At 43.5% G+C, this 21404-nt stretch overlaps 1 protein-coding gene across 1 annotated transcript in view; it reads left to right on the top strand.

The window, feature by feature from the left end:
• Nucleotides 1-9769: 9769 nt before the first annotated feature.
• The window catches only part of si:ch211-125o16.4 (neuroblast differentiation-associated protein AHNAK), a 49356-nt gene continuing 37721 nt past the window's right edge, over nucleotides 9770-21404 (top strand). Inside the window, exon 1 of the mRNA XM_048536228.2 lies at nucleotides 9770-9870. The gene's annotated coding sequence lies outside the window, so the exon portion shown is untranslated. The remainder of the gene's footprint in view (nucleotides 9871-21404) is intronic.

Here is a 21404-nt window from a genome sequence, read left to right as displayed (position 1 = left end):
ATCCTCGAGGGTGAAGGTGAAGACCCAGAGGTGGTGGTGCATGTCGGCACTAATGACATCGGGAAGAAAAGCAGGGCCATTCTGCAGAGAACTCGGAAGAAGGTTGAAAAGCAGGGCGTCCAGGGTGGTTATCTCTGGTTTGCTTCCAGTTCCTCGGGCTGGAGAGGGCAGGAACAGAGAGATAATGGACTTGAATGTGTGGCTGAGGAACTGGTGCCAGAATCAAGGATTTAAATTCTTGGATCACTGGGGTATGTTTTGGGGTAAGAATAAATTGTACAAGAGGGACGGTTTGCATCTTAATAGGTGGGGGATCAGCATTCTGGCAGGCAGGTTTGCCACTGCAACACAGGTGTGTTTAAACTAAGCAGTGGGGGAGGGGCCAAACTGGAAATTTAAGAAACAAGTCAAAGGGAAAGTGAGAATAGGAGAAGTTAAGAAGGACAACAGAATCAACAGAGCAGAAAACTCAAGAAGGGATCGTACAGTATGGCCAAGTGAACTAGGGATTGATAGGAAGGGTGAAGGGAGAAACAAACTGAAAATATTATATATGAATGCACGAAGCATAAGAAATAAGGTGGATGAACTTGAGGCTCAGTTGGAAGTTGGCAAGTATGATGTTGTGGGGATTACTGAGACGTGGCTTCAAGTGGACAGGGCCTGGGAATTGAACATTCAAGGCTATACGTGCTATCGAAAGGACAGACTGATGGGCAGAGGGGGTGGGGTGGCCCTGTTGGTGCGGAATGATATTCAGTCCCTTACGAGGGTGAGCATAGAGTCAGGAGATGTAGAGTCAGTATGGATAGAGCTGAGAAATTCTAAGGGTAGAAAGACCCTAATGGGAGTTATCTACAGGCCCCCAAACAGTAGTCAGGAGGTAGGGTGCAAGTTGAATCAGGAGTTGAAATTGGCCTGTCACAAAGATATCTCTACAGTTGTTATGGGGGATTTCAACAAGCAGGTAGACTGGGAGAATCAGGATGGTACTGGACCCCAAGAAAGGGAGTTTGTGGAGTGCCTCCGAGATGGATTCTTAGAACAGCTTGTACTGGAGCCTACCAGGGAGGATGCAATTCTGAATCTGGTTTTGTGCAATGAACCGGATTTGATCAGGGACCTCAAAGTAAAGGAGCCATTAGGAGGTAGTGACCATAATATGATAAGTTTTAATCTGGAGTTTGAGAGGGAGAAGGGAGAATCAGAAGTGTCAGTATTGTAGTTGAACAAAGGGAACTATGGAGCTATGAGGGAGGAGCTGGCCAAAGTTCAGTGGCACAATACCCTGGCAGGGATGGCAGTGGAACAACAATGGCAGGTATTTCTGGATAAAATGCAGAAGGTGCGGGATCAGTTCATACCAAAGAGGAAGAAAGATCCTAAGGGGAGGCGGGGGCAGCCGTGGCTGACGAGGGAAGTTAAGGACTGTATAAAGATAAAAAAGAAGAAGTATAACATAGCAAAGATGAGCGGGAAGCCGGAGGACTGGGAAGCTTTTAAAGAGCAACAGAAGATAACTAAAAAGACAATACGCAGAGAAAAAATGAGGTACGAAGGCAAACTGGCCAAAAATATAAAGGAGGATAGTAAAAGCTTTTTTAGGTATGTGAAAAGAAAAAAAATGGTTAAGGCTAAAATTAGGCCCTTGAAGTCAGAAATGGGTGAATTTATTATGGGGAACAAGGAAATGGCAGATGAGTTGAATAGGTACTTTGGATCTGTCTTCACTCGGGAAGACACAAGCAATCTCCCAGATGCAATAGTGGCTGAAGGACCGAGGGTAATGGACGAACTGAAGGGAATTTATATTAGGCAGGAAATGGTGTTGGATAGACTGTTAGGACTGAAGGCCGATAAGTCCCCGGGACCTGATGGTCTGCATCCCAGGGTACTTAAGGGGGTGGCTCTACAAATTGTAGATGCATTGGTAATTATTTTCCAAGATTCTATAGATTCAGGATCAGTTCCTGCGGATTGGAGGGTGGCAAATTTTGTCTCACTTTTCAAGAAAGGAGGGAGAGAGAAAACAGGAAATTATAGACCGGTTAGCCTGACACCAGTGGTGGGAAAGATGCTGGAGTCAATTATAAAAGATGAAATTACGACTCATTTGGATAGCAGTAACAGAATAGGTCAGAGTCAGCATGGATTTACGAAGAGGAAATCGTGCTTGACTAATCTTCTGGAATTTTTTGAGGATGTATCTATGAAGATGGATAAGGGAGAACCAGTGGATGTAGTGTACCTGGACTTTCAGAAAGCCTTTGATAAGGTCCTGCATAGGAGATTGGTGAACAAAATTAGGGCACATGGTATTGGGGACAAAATACTGAGTTGGATTAAAAATTGGCTGGCTGACAGGAAGCAAAGAGTAGTGATAAACGGATCCCTTTCGGAATGGCAGGCAGTGACCAGTGGGGTACCACAAGGTTCGGTGCTGGGACCGCAGCTGTTTACGATATATACTAATGATATAGACGAAGGCATTAAAAGTAATATTAGCAAATTTTCTGATGACACAAAGTTGGGTGGCAGTGTGAAATGTGAGGAGAATACAGGGTGACTTGGATAGGCTAGGTGAGTGGACGGATGCATGGCAGATGCAGTTTAATGTGGATAAATGTGTGGTTATACACTTTGGTGGCAAGAACAGGAAGGCAGATTACTATCTCAATGGAGTCAGGTTAGATAAAGGGGAAGTACAACGAGATCTAGGTGTTTTTGTACATCAGTCAATGAAAGCAAGCATGTAGGTACAGCAGGCAGTGAAGAAAGCTAATGGCATGCTGGCCTTCATAACAAGAGGAATTGAGTATAGGAGCAAAGAGGTCCTTCTGCAGCTGTACAGGGCCCTGGTGAGACCGCACCTGGAGTATTGTGTGTAGTTTTGGTCTCCAAATTTGAGGAAGGACATTCTTGCTATTGAGGGACTGCAGCGTAGGTTCACAAGGTCAATTCCCAGAATGGTGGGACTATCATATGTTGAAAGATTGGAGTGACTGGGCTTGTATACACTTGAGTTTAGAAGGATGAGAGGGGATCTGATTGAGGCGTATAATATTATTAAGAGATTGGACACTCTGGAGGCAGGAAGCATGTTTCAGCTGATGGGTGAGTCCAGAACCAGAGGACACAGTTTAAAAATAAGGGGTAGGCCATTTAGAACAGAGTTGAGGAAAAACTTCTTCCCCAGAGAGTGGTGGATATGTGGAATGCTCTGCCCCAGAAGGCAGTGGAGGCCAAGTCTCTGGATACTTTCAAGAAAGAGGTGGATAGAGCTCTTAAAGATGGTGGAATCAAGGGTTATGGGGACAAGGCAGGAACAGGATTCTGATTGTGGATGATCAGCCATGATCATAATGAATGGTGGTGCTGGCTCGAAGGGCCGAACGGCCTACTCCAGCACCTATTGTCTATTGTCTATATTATCCCCCTGGTCTTCATTCTGTGTATTCGTACTGGATGTATCTAATCTAGCCCCTCTATCCAATCATTCAGTACCATTCTACCAATCCCTGAATGGGAGATTGCCACTGCAACTCAAATAAAGCCATATTCCAAGGATTTTTTTGGAACTGACATGGAAGTGACAGATAAGACCTAATACTTAGTGACATGGATAAGCAGAGACCAATGAGTGTCTTCCAAAAGAAGAAGGAATTTCTCATGCATAACTTGTGTGGGTGAGATTTTGGCAAACAGAGAAACAGAGGAAGATGGTGGAAAACCTCACAGGATTCGTTTGTTTTTCTCACCAAATGTACTTCTTGCTCATGAAGTCTATCATCTGCCCTTCCAATGGAAACAACACGAGAGATTGGTGTCCGCTCCGATTTCAGGTACCTTGCTGACTCTAACTATTTGTAATCATGTTGTGCAGGCAAGCATGGATTGTGTCAATATTATTTAAGGATGTGCATGTCAGGGTAGAATGGTGTTGCTGGTGTGTGAAATATGGCCGAAGATGCAAGAGAAGTTATTGCACCAGTGCATCTGTATGTGAGCAAGGAGGGTAGCAGGTGCAGAGTGTTGTTGTAAGAGTGGAAGGAGGCAGTGGAAGTGTAGGCAGCTATGGAAGAATACCTGGAATGAGGGATGAGGGTGTGGTGGAATTAGAGATGGAGAATGTCAGGGGGTTGAATTCTGGGGTTTAAGGGCCATGTAAATCTAAGGAAGTAAATAATGAGAGATATGAATTAGGACACTTACCTTAGATAGCCTTGGGTAATCATTGAACCTTTTCTCATTTTTCAACTGTGTCCTGAGGGTTACCTGCTCTGCTGCTCTGTCACCCTACCCCTTGTAATGGGCAATTTGTTTTATTTGCTGCTTGGTGGAAAGTGCATGTCCTTCTGTAGATCATTGAGTATCCCACTTTCAATGCTTGTCATTTTTTCCATTCCTCTAATTGTTAGCTTTGTTTAATTTGTAGCATTCTTACTTCCGAGTCAAAGGTTTCAGGTTTACAGTCCAAATTTTTGGTAAATAATCTAAGTCATACTTGCAGGGCTATGAGTTAAGACTGGATTTCACCACAATGTGCTGTCATGGGCTTGATGAACTAAATGGCTTTCTTCTGTGTTTCTATGACTCTATACCCTATGTGTGATACCAACTGTGCATTATATTTCTGGATGTTACCTTTTGTTCTTACCCGATGTTCAAATAATGATCTTGTTACATGGTCAAGTGGACACCAGTGGCTCTACAACACCTCTGTTTGCATCAAGAACAAATAAATAAAAAGATCAGGCCAAGCAGGCTTTGCATGCCCAGATCAAACTTGTGCACATTCCAGGTTTATTGGTAACATTCATGAGAGACAACCTATCTTCACTTCCTTTGACCTGAAATAACAATGTCTGCATTTCCTGAAACCAATTTTGGGGATTAAATCCAGGCCTTCCTGTGTGCTGAATAAGGTCTCACTTTTTCCCTCAGAATTTTCACAAGTGTACAAGAAGAATTGTTATGAGGAAATCTTTCTTTCTTGTCAGCTCACTCCCCTCCTTTTGATCCTGGAGTCCCTTGCTTGTTATAGATCCACCAACCCTCTGCTGCTTCTAACTGAAGTAGTCATTACTTGCTTGTAGTCCCGCCCATTTATTGGATTATGGAAGACATCATAACCCTTTCAAACTTGATGCCTTTGCACAGACTTCCAGAAATGAGTTCCTGACCAGGAGTACCATGTTGACTAATTGTAGGACCCTATCGATCCTGAGACTTGTGAGACAACTCTGAGCTCACCTGTGAATTTTTTAATTACAAGAATATACTTTATATATTAAAAAAAACTTTGTACATATACCTAATCACAAATGCAGTTTGGTTCTGTATAATAGCACATCAAGGAAACAAACAAAAACAGAAGTTGCTGGAAAAACTCAGCAGGTCTGGCAGAATCTGTGAAGGAAAAATCAGAAGTAAATCAAAGACCTGAGGAAGGGTCACTGGAGCTAAAACATTAACTCTGATTTTTTTTTCTTCACAGATGCTGCCAGACCTGCTGAGCTTTTCCAGCAACTTCTGTTTTTGTTCCTGATTTACAGAATCCGCAGTTCTTTCAGTTTTTATTAAAGAAACAAACAAACATTGGAGTTCCACTCTATCCAAAAAAAAGGCATTTCGTACACCCACAAGACTATACGTTCATGCATTTGAAGTACTAGGAGGGTCTGATAACTGAACGGACCTGCATTTAACTTCAGCAGGAAGACCTCAGACAGTGGTTTTTCCAGGTGACCCGTAAACTATCAATGGAATGGTAAATATTTTTTAAAAAATACATGTTTTTGCTAGAAATTTCACTGAAACGTTGTATGAAGTACATTCTCAGGTAGTGAGACACCAGAGCTTTTTCTAAGTTTTCCAGATACAAAATAAAACTTTAAAAGAAGCAGAGATAATGGGAACTGCAGATGCTGGAGAATCCAAGATAATAAAGTGTGGAGCTGGATGAACACAGCAGGCCAAGCAGCATCTCAGGAGCACAAAAGCTGACGTTTCGGGCCTAGACCCTTCATCAGAGAGGGGGATGGGGTAAGGGTTCTGGAATAAATAGGGAGAGATGGGGAGGCGGACCGAAGATGGAGAGAAAAGAAGATAGGTGGAGAGGAGAGTATAGGTGGGGAGGTAAGGAGGGGATAAGTCAGTCCAGGGAAGGCGGGCAGGTCAAGGAGGTGGGATGAGGTTAGTAGGTAGGAAATGGAGGTGCGGCTTGGGATGGGAGGAAGGGATGGGTGAGAGGAAGAACAGGTTAGGGAGGCAGAGACAGGCTGGGCTGGTTTTGGGATGCAGTGGGGGGAGGGGACGAACTGGGCTGGTTTTGGAATGCGGTGGGGGAAGGGGAGATTTTGAAGCTGGTGAAGCCCACATTGATATCATTGGGCTGCAGGGTTCCCAAGCGGAATATGAGTTGCTGTTCCTGCAACCTTCGGGTGGCATCATTGTGGCACTGCAGGAGGCCCATGATGGACATGTCATCTAAAGAATGGGAGGGGGAGTTGAAATGGTTCGCGACTGGGAGGTGCAGTTATTTATTGCGAACTGAGCGGAGGTGTTCTGCAAAGCGGTCCCCAAGCCTCCGCTTGGTTTCCCCGGCGTAGAGGAAGCCACACCGGGTACAGTGGATGCAGTATGCCACATTGGCAGATGTGCAGGTGAACCTCTGCTTAATATGGAAAGTCATCTTGGGGCCTGGGATAGGGGTGAGGGAGGAGGTGTGGGGCAAGTGTAGCATTTCATGCAGTTGCAGGGGAAGGTGCTGGGTGTGGTGGGGTTGGAGGGCAGTGTGGAGCGAACAAGGGAGTCACAGAGAGAGTGGCCTCTCCGGAAAGCAGACAGGGGTGGGGATGGAAAAATGTCTTGGGTGGTGGGGTCAGATTGTAGATGGCAGAAGTGTCGGAGGATGATGCGTTGTATCCGAAGGTTGGTGGGGTGGTGTGTGAGAACGAAGGGGATCCTCTTTGGGCGGTTGTGGCGGGGGCGGGGTGTGAGGGATGTGTTGCAGGAAATGCAGTCAAGGGCGTTCTCGACCACTGTGGGGGGAAAGTTGTGGTCCTTGAAGAACTTGTGCGGGAGTGGAATGCCTCATCGTGGGAGCAGATGTGGCGGAGTCGGAGGAATTGGGAATAGGGGATGGAATTTTTGCAGGAAGGTGGGTGGGAGGAGGTGTATTCTAGGTAGCTGTGGGAGTCGGTGGGCTTGAAATGGACATCAGTTACAAGCTGGTTGCCTGAGATGGAGACAGAGAGGTCTAGGAAGGTGAGGGATGTGCTGGAGGTGAACTGAAGGTGGGGTTGGAAGGTGTTGGCGAAGTGGATGAACTGTTCGAGCTCCTCTGGGAATCAAGATGCAGTGCCGATAGTCATCAATGTAACGGAGGAAGAGGTGGGGTTTGGGGCCTGTGTAGGTGCGGAAGAGGGACTGTTCCACATAACCTACAAAGAGGCAGGCATAGCTGGGGCCCATGTGGGTGCCCATGGCCGCTCCCTTTGTCTGTAGGAAGTGGGAGGAGTCAAAAGAGAAGCTGTTGAGGGTGTGGACGAGTTCGGCTAGGCGGATGAGGGTGTCGGTGGAGGGGGACTGGTCGGGCCTTCGGGACAGGAAGAAGCGGAGGGCCTTGAGACCATTTGCATGTGGAATACAGGTGTACAGGGACTGGATGTCCATGGTGAAAGTGAGGTGTTGGGGGCCAGGGAATTGGAAGTTCTGGAGGAAGTGGACGGCGTGGGTGGTGTCACGGACGTAGGTGGGGAGTTCCTGGACCAAAGGGGAGAAAATGGAGTCCAGATAGGTGGAGATGAGTTTGGTGGGGCAGGAACAGGCTGAGACAATGGGTCGACCAGGGCAGGCAGGTTTGTGGATTTTGGGAAGGAGATAGAAATGGACCGTGCGGGGTTGGGGAACAATGAGGTTGGAGGCTGCGGATGGGAGGTCCCTTGAGGTGATGAGGTCATGAATGGTGTTGGAGATGATGGTTTGGTGCTCGGGGGTGGGGTCATGATCAAGGGGGCGGTAGGAGGAGGTGTCGGAGAGTTGGCGTTTGGCCTTGGCGATGTAGAGGTCAGTGCGCCAGACTACCACTGCGCCTCCCTTGTCTGTGGGTTTGATGGTGAGTTTGGGGTTGGACGGAGGGAGCGGAGGGCTGCCGATTCTGCAGGGGAGAGGTTGGAGTGGGTGAGAGGAGTGGAGAGGTTGAGGCGGTTAATGGCTCAACGGCAGTTGGAGATGAAGAGGTCGAGGGAGGGTAGGAGGCCTAGGGGTGGTGTCCAGGAGGAGGACTTCTGTTGGAAGCAGGTGAAGGGGTCAGTGGAGGGAGGGTTAGGTTCCCGGTTGACGAAGTAAGCGTGGAGGCGAAGGCAGCGGAAAAACTGCTCTATGTCCAAATGTGACTGGTATTCGTTGATGTGTGGTTGTAGGGGGACAAAGGTGAGCCCCTTGCTTAGGACTTTCCTCCCACAGTGGTCGAGAACGCCCTTGACCGCGTCTCCCGCATTTCCCGCAACACATCACTCACACCCCGCCCCTGCCACAATCGCCCAAAGAGAATCCCCCTCATTCTCACACACCACACCACCAACCTCCGGATACAACGCATCATCCTCCGACACTTCCACCATCTACAATCTGACCCCACCACTAAAGACATTTTTCCATCCCCACCCTTGTCTGCTTTCCGGAGAGACGACTCTCTCTGTGACTCCCTTGTTCGCTCCACACTGCCCTCCAACCCCACCACACCCGGCACCTTCCCCTGCAACCACAGGAAATGCTACACTTGCCCCCACACCTCCTCCCTCACCCCTATCCCAGGCCCCAAGATGACTTTCCATATTAAGCAGAGGTTCACCTGCACATCTGCCAATGTGGTATACTGCATCCATTGTACCCAGTGTGGCTTCCTCTACACCGGCGAAACCAAGCGGAGGCTTGGGGACCGCTTTGCAGAACACCTCCGCTCAGTTCACAATAAATAACTGCACCTCCCAGTCGCGAACCATTTCAACTCCCCCTCCCATTCTTTAGATGACATGTCCATCATGGGCCTCCTGCAGTGCCACAATGATGCCACCCGAAGGTTGCAGGAACAGCAACTCATATTCCGCTTGGGAACCCTGCAGCCCAATGATATCAATGTGGGCTTCACCAGCTTCAAAATCTCCCCTTCCCCCACCGCATCCCAAAACCAGCCCAGTTCGTCCCCTCCTCCCACTGCATCCCAAAACCAGCCCAGGCTGTCTCTGCCTCCCTAACCTGTTCTTCCTCTCACCCATCCCTTCCTCCCATCCCAAGCCGCACCTCCATTTCCTACCTACTAACCTCATCCCACCTCCTTGACCTGCCCGCCTTCCCTGGACTGACCTATCCCCTCCCTACCTCCCCACCTATACTCTCCTCTCCACCTATCTTCTTTTCTCTCCATCTTCGGTCCACCTCCCCCTCTCTCCCTATTTATTCCAGAACCCTCACCCCATCCCCCTCTCTGATGAAGGGTCTAGGCCCGAAACGTCAGCTTTTGTGCTCCTGAGATGCTGCTTGGCCTGCTGTGTTCATCCAGTTCCACACTTTATTATCTTTAAGAGAAGCAGTTAGGTGGGAGAAAAGGAATAGTCCGAATTCAAGGCAGTTTTCAGAATCTATATAAGTGGCTGAACTGCGTGTTTGTGTGTGGATTCAAACTCCTCCCGGAGGGGATTTTTAAAACACACCCACCCCATTCTCTGATAAACCTGCCCGATGACTTTTGGAATCAACAAAAGCAGGAAGGAAGGCAGACGGTGTTACTGCTTCAGTTCACCTGCAACAAAGAGAGAGGCACCACTGTGCTGTCTCTGTGGAGAACTCCTGACATAGTCACGGCAGGTAAGAGACTGACTTGTACTGGCTAAAATATTGTGTTTTGGCTAATGGTGATTCTACATCCCACATTCTATGGGAAAACTGTGATATGAGACAGGTAAAATATTTGTTATAGGATATTAGTTTTTTATTCCCATTTTGCTAAAGTGTAGCCTTTGGATGGACCCTCTAGCATCAGACTGTGAATGTAGTTTAGTGAATACCTTGGCATCCAAACCAGTCTTCTTGATTCCTTTGTCAAGGCTGGGGTGAGTGTTTAATATTAGAAAACACGCATTAATCTGTGTGCTTCTGTGTATGAACGGTAATCAGCTATTTATCAGTCATTTGGATAGAAAAGGAAAAAAAACCGTGTTTGATATCGCAGTGAGCACTTTGAACCCAAATGGTAATACTAAGCTTTCAGCATCTTGTACTCCATATAGGCTGGTGCATAGAAATGTAATCAGTTTGAAAGAAGAAAAGGAAAACAAAATCATAGAACTGACAAGTGCAAAGATCAGAATAATTTGAAGGAAGGCATTTTAAAGCTGTTTGGATCAGCGTATGATAGCTCTGAGATTAGAATATAACTATGAAGAAGCACAGTTTGCAATAAAAACAGAAAGTGCTGGAGGAACTCAACACGTCTACCAGCAACTGTGCAGAGACAAACAGAGTTAATGTTTCAAGTCTGATATGACTTCCTTCTTCTTCAAATCATATTTAGTTTGCATTCTGATGGAAAATGGAAACTAAAGAAATGGTAGAGGCATTGAACAGGTATTCTCACAGAAATCACAGAATGTGTTATGACGGAGAAGGAACCCACTCAACCCATCGTTTCTGCATCAGCTCATTATATTAGTAAAGTTTGTGTCTGTCTTCATGGTAGAAGCTTTAGAAAACTTCCCGCCGGTAACTGAAAATCAAGGGATAATGGAGGAGATGAGCTTAAAACAAACCCCACCACCAGGAAGAAGATGCTGGAAGAACTGTCAGACCTAAAGACTGACAAATCCCCAGGAGCAGTTGGTCTATATCCTAGGGTCTTATCGAAGTGCCAGATGAGATAGTAGATTCATCGTTTATAATCTTACAAAGCCTCTTATAATCTGGAAGGTCGTCAGCAGATTGGGAAATAGCAAATGTAACTAACACCTTTATTCGGGACATGAGGAATGCAGAAAGCAGGAAACTATAGACTAGTTAGCCCAACATTTGTTTGGAAAGGTGCTGAAATCTAATTTTCAGAAGTTTATAGCATGTTACCTTTGAAAATTATGATGCAATCAGACAGAGCCAACAGGGCTTTGTGAAATGGAAACTGTGTTTAATCTATTAACAGTTTCTTAACCAAATGGCATTCATGGTGGAACCATAGATGTGGTGTAGTTGGATTTGCAAAAAGCATTGGGTTAAGTACCATTTTAAAGTTTGATGTACAAGACATGAATGTATAGCGTAGGGAGCATTCATAAAGCATGGATAAAGGATTGGTTAACCACTTGAAAGCAAAGAAGAAAGGTGGCATATTTGCTCAGTGGTTAGCACTGCTGCCTCACAGCACCGGGGTCCCACATTCAATTCTAGCCTCAGGTGACTGTGTGTGTGGAGTTTGCACATTCTTCCCACATCTGCGTGGATTTAACTCTGGGCGGCTCAGGTTTCTTCCCTCTGTCCAAAGATGTGTAGGTTAGGTTGGATTGACTGTGTTGTAGTGTGCAGGCTAAGTGGGTTAGCCATGGTAAATGTGGGCTCACAGGTGTAGTAGGGTGGTGGTCTGAGTGGGATGCTCTTCAGAGGATTGGTGTGGACTTAATGGGCTGAATTGCCTCTTTCCACACTGTAGGGACAAGTAGATCTTTTTCAAGGCAGCAAGATGAAACTAGTGATAGCTAAATTTGCAGTGGCATGTTCGATAAGGTAGATAAGAAAGTAAGTTATCAAGAGGGACATTGAGACAGTCTGCAAAGGGATATAGACAGATTACATCAGTGTGCAAAAAATAGGCACATGGAGCATAATGCAGGTATATGTGAACTTGCCCATTTTGGCAGGGAGTCTAGAGAAGCAGTGGAGAGAGATTGCAGGAGATAATGTTACTCGGAGAGCTAGTGTTCAGGTACACAAATCACATAAAGTTAGTCTATAGGTACAACAAGCAATTAGAAAGACATTTTAAAAAATCATATATGTAATATTCATCACAGCCAACAATACTTTTATCTCATGAATAAATAACCAAATAAAATCATTTATATTGCAACAAGGAGAATTTTTTTCATGTAAAGGGGTAAAGCATTCAATGTTCCAGGATTGTTAAATGAAACTTGCTCCATTGTTTTAGATTCCTCAATCAGGTGAAAAGAACCTCTCAGCACTTACATTCCTTCCAATCATTTTTTCTTCTGTACAGACCTCTAAGGTCCATGTGTGGCAAGTCACTATAGGACAACCTGTTCATTCTAGATCAAAAACTAGTGAATATTTCCTGTGCTGCCTCCAGTACTTTTAAACTAAGCTTTTGTTCCTTGTACAAGTACATCAAAGGTTAAACATCAACAGTACCATTTATAAATTTCACTCCTTCTAAAAACAATCTGCTTTTCTATCCTTATGATTAAAGTGAATGAACTCAAAGTTCTTACATTTTACTCTATCTGTCACCTTGTCGCCCACTCTCTTAACCTGTCTATTGCTCTCTGGAGCCTCTTTGTGCCATCTTCAAAGTTGCAATCCAACCTGGCTTTAATTCATCAGCAAATATAAATACATTCCTTTCGATCTCTTTGTCTGTTAACAATTATAAATAGCTAAGGCCTGACACTGATCCTTGTGGCTCTCCACTAGGTAGAGCTTGCCCAACTCTAAAATGCCCTATTTAACCCAATCTCTGCTTGCGGCCAGTGAACCAATTCTCTATCCACATTAATACATTACCCACAGGTCCATATTGTGTACTAACATTTAGAATAGCACCTTACCAAACGTGGTTTGGAAATTAAAATACACCACTTCCATTGGTTTTCCATCTATATTACTTACATTCTCAGAGCCGACTACAAAATTTGCCAAATGGTACTCTTACATCCAGTTGAATCATTCTAATCCTACTATTTTTTTCTAAGTGCAAAGATTAGTTCTGCACATTGGTTTTAAAGGAAGATATTTGAATCTGGTTAAATCAGTTCTGAGATTAAACGCATGCAATTGTTTCTGTTCAATTTTATGAGAACATGATGGAAGATGTCATCAACAGTATTCAGATGCATGTATTGATATTTCTGATAATCAACTAGTTGGAATTTGGGAGCACTCCATCAGAAATTTGAGCTAACCAACTTTGGGATGTGTAGCCAGAACCGTATAATATTAATCTACACTAAATGTACTCAAACTTTACATTATGGATTCAATGAGGCAATGCGCATAGACTTTCAGAAAACTTTTGACAAGGCGCCCTGACAACTACAATTAAGAATTAGGGTGAGGGTAGCACATAGTATTAATACGGTTAGAAAAGAAGTACATAGAGTAGAAGTAAAAAATGTTTCTCAATGTTATTTGAATAGGATACATACATTTAATGTTGTCCAAAATCTCAGACAATATGAAATTTAGAGCCATGTAACTGATCCAGAGGACCACAGAAGTTGGAAGACAATAAGGTGCTGTAGACAGGACACTGTGGATGAATTTCATCTGCAGTAATTGATACTGACAAGTGGCAAGCACCATTTGTGCCACACAATGCTACGTAATGAACATCTTCAATAGGACGCAATCTAACCACCAACCCTTGATATTCAATGGTGTTACTGTCAGTGAATCCCCAAATATCATCACCCTTGAGGTTATTATTGACCAAAAACTGGACATGCCACATAAACACGGTGGCTACAAGAACTTGTCAGAAGCTAGGAATATTGCAGCAAGCAACCCACTTCCTGACTCTCTGAAGCCTGTCCATCATCTCCAAGGCACAAGTCAGAAGTGTGACAGAATACTTCCAGCTTGTCTGGATGGGTTCAGTTTCCAACAACCCTCAAGAAGCTTGACAAATTCTGGACAAAGCAGCCCTCTTGATTAGCACCAACTCCATGAACATCCATTCTCTCAGCTCCTGATGATTGATAGCTACAGTGTGTACTATCTACAAGGTACACTGCAGAATTTCACCAAAGATCCTTAGAAATACCTTTCCGACCCATGACCACTCCCATCTAGAAGAACAGAGGCATCAGATGCCTGGGAGCACCATTGCAAGTCCCCTCCAAGCCACTCACCATCCTGATTTGGAAATACATTGCCATTGTTTCACTGTTACTGGTTCAAAATCTTGGCATTCCCTCCCCAGGGGAATTTTGTGTCAACTTACTGCATATGGACTGCAGCAGTTCAAAAAGGCATCTAACCACCACCTTCTCAAGGGCAACTTGGGATGGGCAATAAGTATTGGCCAGCCAGTGATGCCCATGTCCTACAAATGAATAAAAAATACAACATGCAAGGTATCAACAATATGAAACCTTGATTATATCGCGGTTGTAATGCACAATTTTGGATTTCATGCCGTGGGCAAGATGTGTATATTAAGTCTTTAATAATTTCCTATGTGGTTGGAAGAAGTACAGACATTCCAATAAACTATCTTAATGCTGATGGGAATTCAAATGCAACTGCATTTGTATTCCAGCTGAGTTTAAACATGCATTTCTGAAATAAAATTTTAACAAGACCAATATTTATCACAAACAGTTCCTCTTTGATTATGTTTTGGGTTGCAAGTGAAACAGAGCTTAATGTATAATGAAGGAAGAGTCCAATAGACCTGTTAATATTCCCATTAATATCTAAAACAATAAATTTTGCTTTTACATATTATTGTTCATTTGTTCATGAGATCTGGTCATCACTGACTGGGGCAGCATTTATTGCCACTCCCTAACTGCCCTTGAGAAGGTAGCAGTGAGCTGCCTTCTTGAACCAGTCCAGTACAGTGTGGGGGATGGGTGATTGAGTTCCCTCTGACAGTACGTACGGACATATGAATCAGGAGCAGGAGTAGGCCATTCAGCCTCTAGAGCCTGGTGCACCATTCAATAAGATCGTGGCTGACCTGTTTGTAACCACAAATCTATTTTCCCACTTATTTGTGATAATACTTCATACATTTGCTTACATTTTGCCTTGAAAATATTCAAAGAGTTTTGTTCCAAAACTTTTTCAGCAGTAACGATGACATTTAAGGGCTCATTGCTTGAGGTATTTAATGTCATTACAGGATGGAACAAGAGTAGCTAGAAGCAAAATATTTCCTGTGGCTGAAGAGTCTGGAATAATAGCGAGAAAAAATCTTTTCCCAACAATACCCAGACCCCCTCATAGATCTGGAACTGGAAACCCTGTGGCTTGTATGCATGAACTCTTTGCATGGTCCTTGGGGCGCAGCCAGAGTTCTAAGTACAATGGTTTGATCTGATGTTACAGAAGGTCCAATTTTGCATGGAATGCACTTGTGGTGAAGTGGAGATAGTGGGAACTGCAGATGCTGGAGAACCCGAGCTAACAAAGTGTGGAGCTGGGTGAACACAGCAGGCCAAGCAGCATCTCAGGAGCACAAAAGCTGATGTTTTGGGCCCAGACCCTCTTTTTTCTGATGAAGTGTCTAGGCCCGAAACGTCAGCTTTTGTGCTCCTAAGATGCTGCTTGGCCTGCTGTGTTCATCCAGCTCGACACTTCGTCATCTCTTCTGATGAAGTGTTTGTGTTGTGCTGCACGTGTAGTTGGACTCAAAGATAATTCCTGGACCTAATGTTAAATGGAGCAGATACAATGACCCTAAAATATTAATTCCAAGTGAGTCAGCTGAAGTACTGAAAAATGCAAACAAAACTGATGTTAGAGTCAAAAATGCACACAACAACAAACATTTAAAATAATCTACCAATTCATGCACTGGAATCAAAAACCTCAGCGGTTCAAAGTGCAGTTGGGAACTGAGTGTGATTTGGAAATCTAGAGAGTGAAGCTTATTTGACTGAATGTATTTTCATTTAATAAAAGAACTGTGGATGCTGCAAATCTGAACCAAAAATAGAAATTTCTGGAGAATCTCAGTAAGTCTGGCAGCATCTGCGCAGAGAACGCGGAGTTAACTTTTCAGATCCAGTGACTCTTATTTATAATGTACTTTCTTTTACATTATGATCTAACATAGTAATCCAAATGCTACAATGGTTCAGCCTGTTTACAAGGAAACAGTTGTGTTTATGTGCTCCATACATGAACAGCTGCTTGAGAATTTTAAGCAGCATGGATGTTAATGGTATAACGAAATCACAGGTTAAAGCCATTCAGAGATGACCCATAGGTTGGTGACATATTTGTTTTTTTTAATTGGAGTTTTAAAAAACTTTGTTTGTTTACCCAAAGGACAATATGAGTTTCAGTGTAATTGGTAGTTAACAGAACAATTGTGAAAACACAGTAGAAGGATAATTAATTTAATAATAAAGGGAGCTGTGAGTCAGTTAAATGATGTTTCTTTCTCTCCACCTTCCATCCACGCCTTAACAAGGAATGTCTTCTGAATGTTTACTGAGCGTTTACTCAACATCTAGTAGCAGAGCAAACACTGGTCCAACTTATTAAACTAAATCTGTGCACGAAGCAATACTGCATGTGACTCACAGGCAGAGAACCAGGCACTTTTCTTGTGTTGAGCCTGAATTTCTCAATTTAGCCAAAGTTCCTAATTATGACAGTATTCTGAATACTGTGTCCAAAATAGCTGACTGCCTGCTAGTCTGCCCTGATTAAATTGATGGTTTAATGATAAGATTGTAAAGACAAGCTCATGTTCCAATGAACTATTTTAATGCTGATTCAAGGCATAAGGATGGGAATTCAAATGCAACTGCATTTGTATTCCAGCTGAGCATAAACATAGATTTCTAAAATAATATTTTGAGAACTCATTATTTGTTGTAAACAGTTCTCCTTTGATTATTTGTTGGATTGTGAGTAACTTAATGTATAGTGAAAGAAGAGTGCAAAAGACCCATCTTACATTCCCATTAATATTCAAAACAAAAAATTGTACTTACATATCTTTGCTTTTATTAGTTCATGGGCTGTGGTCATTGCTGGCTGGGGTAGCATTTATTGCCATTCCCTAATTGCCTTTGAGAAGGTAGCAGTGAGCTGCCTTCTTGAACCACTCCAGTGTGGGGGAGGGGTGATTGAGTTCCCTATGACCATACATATGGGCACATGAATCAGGAGCAGAGGTAGGCCATCCAGCTTCTTGAGCCTGGTGCACCATTCAATAAGATCGTGGCTGACGTGTTTGTAACCACAAATCTGTTTTCCCACCTTCCCTTGATAACCCTTCATTCCTTTGCTTACAAAGAATCTATCTACTTCCACCTTAAAAATATTCAAGGACTCTTGTCCCACCACCTCTTTAGGATGAGAATTCCAAAGGTTCTTGACCCTCTGAGAGAAGAAAAACTTGATTTATAATAGTGACCTCTGGTTCTAGATTCTTCCATTATGGGAAATATCCCTCTGCATCTACCCTGCTAAGAACCCTCAGGATCTTATGTATTTCCATCAAGTCACCTTTTCTGAATTCTAGTGAATGCAAGGCGGGGCCTGTCCAATCTTTATTTTGACCCAGTGACAATGAAGAGGCAGCAATATGTTTCCAAGTCTGGATGGTGTATGGCTTAGAGGATAATCTGCAAATGTATTCTCCTATGCATCTGCTACCCTTGTCTTTCTAGTTTTAGAAGGTCGTGGATTTGGAAGGCTCACCCTTAATAGAATGAAGTGTCCTAAGATCAATGTTAACAATAAAAAAAGAGACATGTAGTTCTAGGTTACTGAGTCCATCGGGAATGTACTTGTCTGTCAGCGTAAAGCAATCAAGTGGTAAAGTGCATTTATTTTCCTATCCACCCTAGCTTACATTTTGTCGACAGAATGTAGTTTTCAAATTAGAAAAAGGTCAAAACAATCCTTTTGCTACTTTCGTAATGTTTTTTCTCGGATTGAGAGCATAGCGATGTGGTTGTTTCAACCTTGAGCTGTACATCAAGGTCAAATTGATGACACAAAAGTTTGCTTTTCTTGATTGGTGTTAAAAATCCAGAGGAAAATGATTTTAGGCAATCTCAAACCTTCACAAGGAGGCAGTTTATAGAATGATTGGAATGTGTATTAATTAGCACTAAGTTTTTTGGTTGGATGGGTAAGACAATGTCAGAGTGGTAGGATGCAATTATGAAGTAGGTTTATTCCCAGAATTCCATCACCATGAAAAAGATCCCTGCAATCTAGCTAATATTTCGTGTGTGTGTGTGTGTGTGTGTGTGTGTGTGTGTGTGTGTGTGTGTGTGTGTGTGTGTGTGTGTGTGTGTGTGTGAGTACTTTGTATCCATTGTCAGATCTGAACCGGGGCACTTTAGTGATTTTTAGATGAGTTTATGTCTTTTCTATCAGTGAGACCACTTACTTCTTCCCATCTCTGCAATGTTGCCCAACTTCATCCTTGTCTTAACACATTCTGAAAACACCTCAAGCCTTTAATAACTTTAGATTTGACTATTCTAATACGTTGCCTCAAGGTTTGTGTTCTTCTGTGTGACCACTAAGCTCTGTGTTTGGCAGCAACTACTGAAACCAGAACTGGATGCTGGGAATGGCGTCAGTTCACTGATCCATATGCACAGATCCTCAAAGTATCTGTGCAGCCACACAGGGGGAGCATTGTGTCCCAGTCAGCCGCTTATCTGTGAGTGGACGAATTAATGGCAGATGCAGTATAATTTGGACAAATGTGAGGGTATTCACTATGGAAGCAAAAATAAGAAGGCAGATTACTACCTGAATGGTTGTAAGTTGGGAGAGGGAAGTGTGCAATGGGACCAGGGTGTCCTTGTGCACCAGTTGCTGAAGATAAGCATGCAGGTGCAGTAGGCAGTAAAGAAGGCAAATGGTGTGTTGGCCTTCATTGCAAGAGGTTTCAGTACAGGAGCAGGGATGTGTTGTTGCAGTTGTACAGGGCCTTGGTGAGACTGTACCTGTGCAATTTTGGTTCCATTTCTGAGGAGGGATGCTCTCGCTCTTGAGGGAGTGCAGTGAATATTTACCAGGAACAGCAGGTCTGACACATGAGGAGAGATTGACTAGGTTGGAATTGTTTTCATGGGAGTTTGTCCGAATGAGGGGGGATCTGAGAGAAACTTATAAAATTCTATCAGGACTGGACAGTGTAGATGCAGGGAGGATGTTCCCAATGGTGGGTGTGTCCAAAACTAGCAGTCACAGTTTGAGGACTCAGCGTAGACCACTTAGGGTGGAGCTCAGGAGACATTTCTTCACCCAAAGAGTGGTGAGCCTGTGGAATTCATTACTACAGGAAGTAGTTCATGCCAAAACATTGAATGTATTCAACAGGTGACTAGATATTGGGATCAAAGGATAGGGGAGAAAGAAGGGTTAGGCAATTGAGTTGGATGATCAGCTATGATTATGAAGAGTGGTGGAGCAGATTCGAAGGACCAAATGGCCTCCTCCTGCTCCTTCTATGTTTCTATGTAGAAGGAATTACGCATCTCCAGTTTATTTTTCCTAGCCATTATTATTAGATAGTAAGATTTTAGAGTTTATGTCATATTGACCTGGATTTATTTTACAAGGAATGCAAAGCACAGTGACTGGTAATTTGGTCAACCTCATCCATGCTTATTAACCTATAAAATTTAATAATATTTTATCGATTCTCTAGACTCCAGAACTTATGATTGTTTTATATCAGATTGATAGTTTTTATTCTTTGGTGTGAAGCCTGTATTAAATGTTGGCATATTGAATCCTTTTTAAAAAATGGCAGATAAAATACTAGGAATGCGGAGGATCTCCCCCTTCCCTTCCAAAGCAAGTAACAAATCAGGAATAAGGCTTAGGGTGAGGACTTCCTGATCCAGAGTTCCCGTTGCTGAAATTCAATGAGCAGGACCTACTGTAGCAATCTTGATTGACACATCCAGTACAATGAGGGACAGCACCACAAGGATGCATGTGGACAAAATGGCCTATAAGTGGTCTAGAGCGTCACAGTTAAAAATAAAGTGAGTTTTGCATTTGTCCCCTTGCTCAAAGGCCTAATGGAACAGTGGCAGATGCACCAATTCTGCTCACGTGGGGTAACTGCAACCAACTGTCCAATGGAAATGAGCCCATATGATGAACAATTGAAAAGATTTAAGAATCATATGCTCTACAGTTTAGAGTGTAGATAAAATAGTATTAGATTTTGCAGATTAATAATAATGGACTAATTCAGTAGAATAGCCTGTCTCTGTGCTTTATATTCCTCATTAAATGAATCCAGGTCAATATGACAAAGTGAACCTCAAAGTCAGACCAGATGACATAAATTGAAATGAGTGAATGGCATATTAAAAATAACACCATGGAAAAGACAAAAAAAATGATGGGTGTGATTTTCCCTTCCTTAATAGAAGAATTAATGAGAAAGGGAAATAATTGGGTGAGTTTGCCCTGGAGAGAAATTCACCCACATCTCAACACCCTCTTAGCTAAATGTTGGGTGAGAAAGCTCATTGGCGACTTCCTCGACTCATCACCAGTTAAGGCCCTAAGTACTCAATCAATGGCTGTTTAAGGGCCTCGACTTGCCACTCCCCCAATCACTTGCCTCCTTGGTTTGCCAGAAAGATAGCTACATTCCTAACTGGGAAACTAAACTGGGAGGGATCCTAGTATCTGAATCTGGGACAATTGGAGGCACAGATAGACAACAAGGGGATAGCATCTGAAAGCCTGGTCTCCCTCTTCCACGAACTTCATCCTATGAGAAGAAAAGAAGTAACTGTTCACCACTGACTCTCAAGACATAGGCCTGGAACAACAGTTTTAAGACCTAGAATCTGTTGATCCATGATTGGCTGGTAGCTTCTGGCAGCCCAAGTCACTGTGTTGAGGTCTGTGATGGTACAAAATATTCACCCTCACTTGCCTGTCAGCTCTTACTTCACCGATGGGGCAACAGTTCAGTGGGTTCTCTCACTAGTTAAGATAATATGCTAAGTGCCACCTAACACACTCACCTTAAGACTCAGGGAGAAAAGGAGAATCATGCCCAATTGGTGATTTGAATGGAGCTAGATCATTTTTAGATTGTGAGCATTGCTAGCAAGGCAATTCTTGGCATTTGTTGTGCATTCCTAGTCACACAACATGGAAACTAACTCTTCAGTCCAACCATGTGCCCTTGAGAACATGCTGGCGAGCTACCGTCTTGAACTGGTGTAGCTACTCCCATAATGTTGTTAGAAAGGGGATTCCAGGATTCCAGGATCCTGCAGTGGTGAAGGAACTGAGATATCATTTAAAGTCAGAATGGTGTGTGGCTTGGAAGAAACTTGTGATGATAAGATCATACATAATACAAACAGGAGAAGGCTTTTTGGCCTCTTGAGCCTGCACTGCCATTCAATAGGATTGTGGCAGATCAGAAACCT

Source organism: Stegostoma tigrinum, chromosome 9 (assembly GCF_030684315.1).
Source record: "Stegostoma tigrinum isolate sSteTig4 chromosome 9, sSteTig4.hap1, whole genome shotgun sequence".
In the NCBI taxonomy this organism is placed as follows: domain Eukaryota; kingdom Metazoa; phylum Chordata; class Chondrichthyes; order Orectolobiformes; family Stegostomatidae; genus Stegostoma; species Stegostoma tigrinum.
This window is presented reverse-complemented; position numbering and strand designations above follow the sequence as displayed.